We start from the raw sequence: 8,973 nt of genomic DNA, 5'->3' as shown, positions 1-8,973 counted from the left end.
GTTTTCAAGAATTGAATTTGTTATCAATTTTCAAAAATTAGGATATTTTACATGAAAAAAATCTAGATGTCTGTCATTTCTTCAAAAATCAGAAAATGTAGCAAAACTAGGTCCAAATTTTTGTATGGTAGCAATGGGCATTTACAAGAAGAACAGTTAACCCTGCCTTTTTAGAGCCCTCTGCAGTTCGCCTCTGCCCACCCGGTTCACTCTTTGCCTGCCAGGCCCTGTTAGCTCATTGAGCTTAAGACCCTAGACGTGAAGGAAAGAAGGCACTGCACAAAACCCATTTGCTGGGTCCACTCGTTTTCTTCCCGGAGAATGAATGTGTCCTTGTCCTTTTGAATTCAGCCAGGCAGAGAGACTCACAGAAACAGCCTACCTTTCTGGCCCACAAACTTCTCACAACCCGTGAAACTTGCCTGGCGCCTCGCACACTGACTGATTTTTCCCTGCCTTGCTCCCGGGCCCCCGCCCCAGCAGCGGCCCTCCCCTTCTTCACACCCCCGCGGGCCCTGGAGCCTGGGGCGGATCCCGGGCCCCCAGTCGCAGCCCTTTGCCCCCGGCCAGGACACACGGGCTTGCCCACGGCCGCACTGGGCATGCTCAGAGGCGGCCGCGGGGGCAGGTCCGCTTGGCAGGCGCTCCACTCGGCGGCGGGCGGCGCGCGGCTGCAGCTGGAGCTTCAGTGCCCCGTGTTGGAGTTGCTGGGAGTTTCCCCCCCATCCCTCCCTCTTCGCGCGCGGGAGCAGGAGCCGGCGCGGTAGCCGCGAGGCGGCGGCGAACGAGCGCCCGTCCGACCGAGCCTTGTCCGGAGCCCGGAGCCCCGCGCGGGACGCCCCCGGGGAGGAGCCTCGCGGGCTGGGACGCGTGCCGCTCGCTGGCAGCACCGGGGCACGAGCCAGGCTGCACGGTAGGATCAGGGTTTGGAGAGCCGGGCCGCCAAGACGGAGGCCAGGCCAGGGGGGATGCGGCTGCAGCAGCCATGGCGATTGGGGCGCCCGGCGCTCGGTCCTATTTAGGCGGCCGGGACCGGGACCCGGCAGCGGGGCTAGGGGTGGAGGCAGGCTCCCAGCGAGATGCTTTCAAGTTGGCGGGCGGCGGGAGAGGTGACTGCGCGCCTCAGCGCAGCTGCTTTGTGCGCGCTGAGAGGACTCGGTTCCCGGGTTCTCGCCATACCTGGGACCCGTGTGCAAGCAAGGTTGGACAAGCCGCGGAGCGGCGCAGGTTTCCTCCCAGAAAGTTGAGGATGGAGCCCGTCTTACCGCTCTGTCCCCGCAGTAGAATGGGCCCGGAGGATGCTGCCCCGAGGCCCTCAGTGTGGGGAACTGAGTGGGTCGCTGCGTCCCTGCCAGAGCTTCCCCATCCCTGGCTGAAATCTGTGAATCACCCCGATGTTCGCTTCCCCGGCATCTTCTAGGAAAGTCATTGCTGCCAAAACTGATGCGGGCATGGCTCTCCGTCTGGGGCCCTTAGCACTGGGCGATGCCCCCTCACCGACCTCAGACGTGGCCAAGGGCGTCGGATTCTGAGTTCGCGCTTGTGGTGCGCGCTGGAATCCAGCCTCACACATATGGCAGGGCAGCGTGGCTAGGGTAGGTGCATGAGCTGATTTTTCCTCCAGCCTTTCCTCTGGTTTATGAACTCCCTGCCTCCCACCCCGGTCCATTTTCGCAGAGGAGAGGCCTTGGAGGGAAGGGCCAGGTGGAGCATTTGTGATGACATACTGTTCTTCAGCAGAGGGTGACTAGGGTGTATCTGCCTTTGACTCCAGCCCCAAGACTTCTTAACGAATTCTCTCCCCTTACTATTATTCTTCCCCAGGGACTGAGTGGGAAGGAGTTGGGCTGGTGGATTCACAGGAACCTCCACTTCATCCCACGGCCTCCCTAGGGCCCTGGATGTGCAAAATGCGAGGGTGTGAAGGATGCTTCTCTTGGCTCCACTTTTTTCACTTCTTGTTTTGAGTTTTGAGGTTTTGCCTGCACACAAGTCAGAACGGGGCTGTCATAACCCAGGGGGTGGGGGAGCTTCAGCCTAGACAGTGAGCTGCTGTTCGCCTCGGAGGCTGCTAGTGGGAATAGGTCCAGAAATGATTATGCAGGCTGGAAATATGCCTCTCTCTCTTTTTTTCCCCTTTTTTGGCTGAACACCTTGGCTGTTCGGTTTGTGTGTTAAGTTCTTAAAGGGGCACCCACATGCTGCTCAAATGTCATACTGAAGGTGTTCACCATTTCTGCTGCATTTTTTCTTTGCCTTTGCCTTGGGGGCAGTCTGCTCTGGGGCAGATATCAAGATGAGAGGATCACTGTGTGAGTACACGGGTTCTGGAGTCAGATCGACCAGAGGTTGAGTTTGTGCTTTGCAACTGATGACTGCTGATGGACAAATTGCCACTCTGAACTATAGTTTTCTCTTCTGTCAAATGGGGTAATAGTGGCCTTTTCCCTCTCTGTTACAGGGCTTGTGAGACTTGGATGAGATAATGGGAATGAAGAGTACTTAGAAAATTTTAAAGCACCTTTCATGACTTAGTTACGGTCTCATGCTGTTTACTCAGTTTTTTTTTAATTTACTAATTCTTTTAATTATAGCAAGACACCTAAGTCTTCTCCCTCTACTCATCCCTCACCAAGAGGTTTGGTTTCTCAGGTCTTTGGAAGTAGCTGTTTATCTTTTTCCTCTTCTCTCAAATCTGTTCTATCTTTACATTCAAACTCCCCTTTATTGAGCTTTATCCCTTTTCAGTAGTTAAAGATAATTAATTTCCCACCAAGAGGGCCCACAAGCAACTCTCGCCCCCTACACACATATACATGTCATAGAAGGGTTAGGGGTCCAGTCATCATGTTTATCTCAGGGAGGTGGTGTGGTGCAGATTAGAAGACCACCAGGGTTGCCTTATCAAGGTTCAGAGTCTTGAGCCCCAGAATTGACATGTGAGCAAGGCCACATGCTTCATAGCCAAGGTTGACAAAGCAATCAGCAGACCCTGGGCTGGATCTTGACTTGGCCTCCAATGGTGACTTTGAACTATGGTCTCAACTCCTAGTTCATTGAAATCAGCCTGTGAGACTGAGAGCCAATGCAGGAACTGGTGAGATTGTCTCTCAGTCTGGTCTTAAGGATTGAATCAGGCTCCTTCCTCAGCCATCCCAGGTGCTCCATCTTCCTAATCCTAGGGCAGTGGTCCTCAAACAAGAGCATGCCTCAGAATCGCCAGGGGGCTTGTGAAGCCACAGATCGATGGGCTGCATCACTGACCTTGGGCTCTATAGGTCTAGAGTGGGGTCCAAGAATTTGCCTTTCTATCTGGTTCTCAGGTGATCCTGATAGTGCTGGTCCAGGAACCAAACCGTTAGAATCATTGATTTTAGAGGGTAATAGGGAGTAAGAAAGGTGAGATTTGTTCTGAAATGCCATGATTTTAGTACCTCACCTACAGGGGCAGGGTTTCTAGGGGGCATATTTTAGGAACTTGCGTAAATCATTTGATATTCCAATGCCTATGCCATTGTGTAGTTTTAATAATTGTGGCTACTTTTCAAATGAATGAATTCTGCACGAAAATATAAGATTTGCTCTTCTCTTTAATGTGGTAAAATACTCAGCCTCTGGTTTCTAGGCTCCCTGGATGGTGCAAATGGTTGAGTGCTTGACAGCTACTAGCCAAAATGTTAGCAGTCCGAACCCACCCAGAGGCATCTCAGAAGACAGGCCTGACAATCTGTTTCTGAAAGACCACAGCCTTGAAAACTCTGTGAAGCAGTTCTATTCTTTACACATGGGGTACCATGAGTTCAAATCCACTCCATGGCAAATAACAGTAATAGCAACAACAAGAATAGACTGAGATAGGTGACTCCTTTTATTGATAAATCCACCAGTTACCTTGTTTCGTTTCTTTGGGGCTCTCCAACATGTGTGGAGAGGAGGTTGGATAAAGTTTTGGCAGCCTGACCTTTAAGCACCTTTATGAACAAGTTTAAAAAGTAATTGCAGTGATGTCATCTTTAAATGGACAGCTTACCCAGGCCTTGGGCGAGAGTGTGGAGTAGACCCTGTGACAGATCCATGGTGGTCACACTAGGACAAGGTCGTGCATTCTTTCTGAAAGATGGAAGCAGTGTTTGAGAACCTCTCTTACCTCTCCCAGAGGGAAGAAGGATGACTTTCAGGAACAGCTGTGTGGTATCAGCCTGCTACCCTGTGCAGTTTAGCTTATAGTCAAGAACTACTAAAGTTCAACTCGTTTTCTTCTTGCACCCCAATTTGTGGTCTTATGCTGAGAACTCTCCGTGACTTACTATGGCCTGGTCTGCGGCCTTGAATTTTAACTGCTGTGTGTTAAAGAGGCTTCGGGAACCTGTTCGAGCCAGAAAGGTTCCTGAGATAACATCCTAAGGAAAAAATAAAAGCTTATGTTGCACCCAAATGGACTAGGTATAAGAAATTGTCAGTCAGCACTTTAACTAGTTCTTGTGTTGCTGTGCCAAGTGGAGTCCCAGTGGACCATAATGTTTTATCTCACCTTTCCATTTGTGCTTTGTTTTAGTTTTAAAATGATTAGCAGTAGAGAAACCTATCAGTAAATCAGAAACCTATTCAAAAACTCAAGTGTACCACTTAGTGTTTCAGTAGATAAAACTGCAAGGCTCATGCCTGTTTTCCTGACCATAAACAGCTGTTGGCCAAGGAACAGCATTCAGGTTGTAATTCTTAAGATTTACTAGCTAATTTAAATGGTTTCTTCCACTTAACATAAGTGGGAAACGTTTCCATTTTAAAACTCTTTCCCATAACTCGATGTTTATGTTTTGGGTGTTACCCCTACTTTTCGATGATGCTAAGGTTTTTTCCAGTGTGAGGAAAGCCTCTTATCACTGTGGTTGACTTTTGTCAACACACGGCCACTTGATATTTTTGCTCTCATGAATAAACCTGTTGTGAGACCCTTACTGTGATACTTTATTTCATTTTGGTCATCAGGTGGTTATTACTGGGTCACAGAGGGTCAAGGCCCATTCCTGGAACACTATTCTCCCCAACCTTCCTAGAGGGTGCTTTTAAACTAAAATCCTGGTTACAGTGCACTAGCTCAGTTCTAAGATACAGTTTTTAACATTTCAGCATTTTCCAATTTCAGAAATCCAGATGGGTCTTAAAAATTATGTGCACATTTAATGTACAGCTTCTTTTTTCATTTTCTGTATAGTTGGCATGTTAATAGAGTGTCTTCCAATTGATGATATCCTAAAAGAAAGCAAACATGGTTCCATACTCCAGTAGGAAATATGGGTTCTACTCAGTGTTGTCCAGCTGATAGGATTGAGCAGCAATTGAATTAGCTCAGCATTTCCCAGAGTATGTCTAAGGAATGCAGTTGGGGTGGCTGTTAATGGGTGTGCTCTTGCAAAGAGCAAATCATTTTGGGAAGCATTGAGGTTAGAGATTTTCAACATATGCATCATCATAGCAGAGACTCCGAGAAGAAGTACAATTAACAACATCAACAGCAAAAAACCTTAATTCAGTGTTTCCCAGAACACAGAATATTTGTATTTATTTTATTGAACTTTAGATGAAGGTTTTCAGAACTAGGTTCTCATTAAACAGTATACATATTGTTTTATGACATTGGTTAACAACCCCAAAACATGTCAACACTCTCCCTTCTCAAACTTAGGTTCCCTATTACCAGTTTTCCTGTCCCCTCCTGCCTTCTAGTCCCTGCCCCAGGGCTGGTATGCCTCTTTAGTCTCATTTTGTTTTATGGGCCTGTCTGATCTTTGGCTGAAGGGTGAACCTCAGGAGTGACTTCCTTACTAAGCTGATAGGGTGTCTGGGGGCCATTCTCTCTGGGTTTCTCCAGTCTCTGTCAGGCCAGCAAGTCTGATCTTTCTTTTTTTTTTATTAACTTTTATTGAGCTTCAAGTGAACGTTTACAAATCAAGTCAGACTGTCACGTATAAGTTTATATACATCTTACTCCGTACACCCACTTGCTCTCCCCCTAATGAGTCAGCCCTTCCAGTCTCTCCTTTCGTGACATTTTTGCCAGCTTCCAACTTTCTCTATCCTCCCATCCCCCCTCCAGACAGGAGATGCCAACACAGTCTCAAGTGTCCGCCGGATATAATTAGCTCGCTCTTCATCAACATCTCTCTCCTACCCAATGTCCAGTCCCTTTCATGTCTGATGAGTTGTCTTCGGGGATGGTTCCTGTCCTATGCCAACAGAAGGTTTGGGGACCATGACCGCCGGGATTCCTCTAGTCTCAGTCAGACCATTAAGTATGGTCTTTTTATGAGAATTTGGGGTCTGCATCCCACTGATCTCCTGCTCCCTCAGGGGTTCTCTGTTGTGCTCCCTGTCAGGGCAGTCATCGATTGTGGCCGGGCACCAACTAGTTCTTCTGGTCTCAGGATGATGTAGGTCTCTGGTTCATGTGGCCCTTTCTGTCTCTTGGGCTCTTAGTTGTCGTGTGACCTTGGTGTTCTTCATTCTCCTTTGATCCAGGTGGGTTGAGACCAATTGATGCATCTTAGATGGCCGCTTGTTAGCATTTAAGACCCCAGACGCAAAATTTCAAAGTGTGATGCAGAATGTTTTCATAATAGAATTATTTTGCCAATTGACTTAGAAGTCCCCTTAAACCATGGTCCCCAAACCCCCGCCCTTGCTCCGCTGACCTTTGAAGCATTCATTTTATCCCAGAAACTTTTTTGCTTTTGGTCCAGTCCAATTGAGCTGACCTTCCTTGTATTGAGTGTTGTCCTTCCCTTCACCTAAAGCAGTTCTTATCTACTAATTCATCAGTAAAAAACCCTCTCCCTCCCTCCTTCCCCTCCTCGTAACCATGATCTTTTTTTTTGAGTTACAATTTTGTTCTATATTTTTCTCTAGCTCTGTCCAGGACCACCTATTGTGATCCCCATCAGAGCAGTCAGTGGTGGTAGCTGGGCACCATCTAGTTTTACTAGACTTAGTTTGGTGGAGGCTGTGGTAGATATAGTCCATTAGGCCTTTGGACTAATCTTTCCCTTGTATCTTTAGTTTTCTTCATTCATTCTTGCTCCTGAAGGGGTGAGACCGGTGGAGTATCCTAGATGGCCACTCACAGGCTTTTAAGACCCCAGATGCTATTCACCACAGTAGAATGTAGAACGTTTTCTTTATATACTGTTATGCCAGTTGAGCTAGATGTTCCTTAATACTATGGTTCCCACAGCCCACAGCCCAGCAGTTTGGTCCCTCAGGGAGTTTGGATGTGTCTATGGAGCTTCCATGACCTTGGCTTGTACAAGTTGTGCTGGCTTCCCCAGGATTATGGGGAACACCAAAGTTACCACTTATCTACTGTCTATTAAGTGTTTTTCCATCCCCACCCCTCCCCTCCCTCATAACCATCAAAGATTGTTTCTTTTTGTGTGTAAACCTTTTCATGAGTTTTGACAGTAGTGGTCTCATACAATATTTGTCCTTTTGTGATTGACTTATTTTACTCAATATAATGCCCTTCAGATTCATCCATGTTATGAGATGCTTCACAGATTCATGGTGGTTCTTTATCGTTGTGTAATACTCCATTGTGTGTATGTACCACGGTTTGTCTATCCATTCATCTGTTGATGGGCATCTGGGTTGTTTCCATCTAGAGTTGGAACCAGTACCAGTACCAGTACCAGGCTGTTTTGGCTACTGTAGCTGTATAGTAGGTTCTGAGGTCAGGTAGTGTGAGTCCTCCTACTTTATTCCTCTTCAGTAGTGCTTTACTTATCCGGGGCTTCTTACCTTTCCATGTAAAAGTAATATAATTTCTTCTATCTCTTTAAAGAATGTAGAACACAGAATATTTTTGAGGTTATATGTTGGTGTGTATCTTTTAGCACATTCTAACAAATCCAATATATTAACATCATCTGTGGATAGGGTGGTTTCACCTAGTATACTCCTAGAATATAGAAGTTATTCATTAAATACAAATATTAATTGGTTAATGAACTCTATAGGTGATTGCCGTTTTTATTTCAGAGTAGAGAAAAACAATTTTAAGCTGTTGTGGCTAAGAAAGTCTCCATGGAGGGGCTGGACTCTGGTGATGTTGTAAATGATAGTAAGACCTTTCTAGAGAGAAGAAGGGGTGTTTTAGGTTGGTGGTATAATGGATCCACAATCAATGCCCATGAAAGCAGCAGTCAAGAAATCAAACAACACACTGCATTGGGCAAATATGCTGCAAAAGACCTCATTAAAGTAGTGAAAAACAAACATGTCACTTTGAGGACTAAGGTGCACCTGACCAAGCCATGGTATTTTCAGTTGTCTCATACACATGTGAGAGCTGGGCAATGAATAAGGAAGACTGAAGAAGAATTGATGCCTTTGAATTATGGTGTTGATGAAGCATATGGAATATAGTATCGACTGCCAGAAGAACGAACAAATCTGTCTTGGAAGAAATACAGCCAGAATGCTCCTTGGAAACGAGGATGGCAGGACTTTGTCTCCCGTGCTTTGGGCATGTTATCAGGAGGGACCAAGCCCCTTGAAAAGGACATCATGCTTGGTAAGGTAGGGGGTCAGTGAAAAAGAAGAAGACCCTCAATTTGATAGATTGACACAGTAGCTGCAACCATGGACTCAAACATAGTAGTAATTGTGAGGATGACTTAGAACCTGGCAGTGTTTTGTTCTGTTGTATATAGGGCCTCTCTGAGTCAAAACTGACTGGTCAGAACCTAACAACAACAACATAATTGAGCAGCACTGTGAAGACTTGTATGTGTGCCCGATATAAATAAGTTTTAGAGCACACAGGAAAAGAAATTTGCCTAGCATAATGTGGGACTGAGTGAATCTGTGGTGGTGGTCCAAGAACCGTATCCTAAGTTCTTTCTTGATTCTGCAAGTTCACTGAAGTAGCAGATGCGTTCAGATGACTGCAGCAGAAGAGCTCGTTGTGGATAAACG

General features: G+C 46.6%; 1 protein-coding gene across 1 annotated transcript in view; it reads left to right on the top strand.

The window, feature by feature from the left end:
• Window positions 1-518: 518 nt before the first annotated feature.
• Window positions 519-8,973, top strand: part of STXBP6 (syntaxin binding protein 6) — a 299,423-nt gene continuing 290,968 nt past the window's right edge. The window contains exon 1 of the mRNA XM_049898823.1: window positions 519-913. The gene's annotated coding sequence lies outside the window, so the exon portion shown is untranslated. The remainder of the gene's footprint in view (window positions 914-8,973) is intronic.

This window comes from Elephas maximus, chromosome 10 (genome assembly GCF_024166365.1).
Source record: "Elephas maximus indicus isolate mEleMax1 chromosome 10, mEleMax1 primary haplotype, whole genome shotgun sequence".
Taxonomy (NCBI): Eukaryota; Metazoa; Chordata; class Mammalia; order Proboscidea; family Elephantidae; genus Elephas; species Elephas maximus.
Note: the sequence above shows the minus strand (reverse complement) of the source record. Positions and strands in the feature narration are given on the sequence as shown.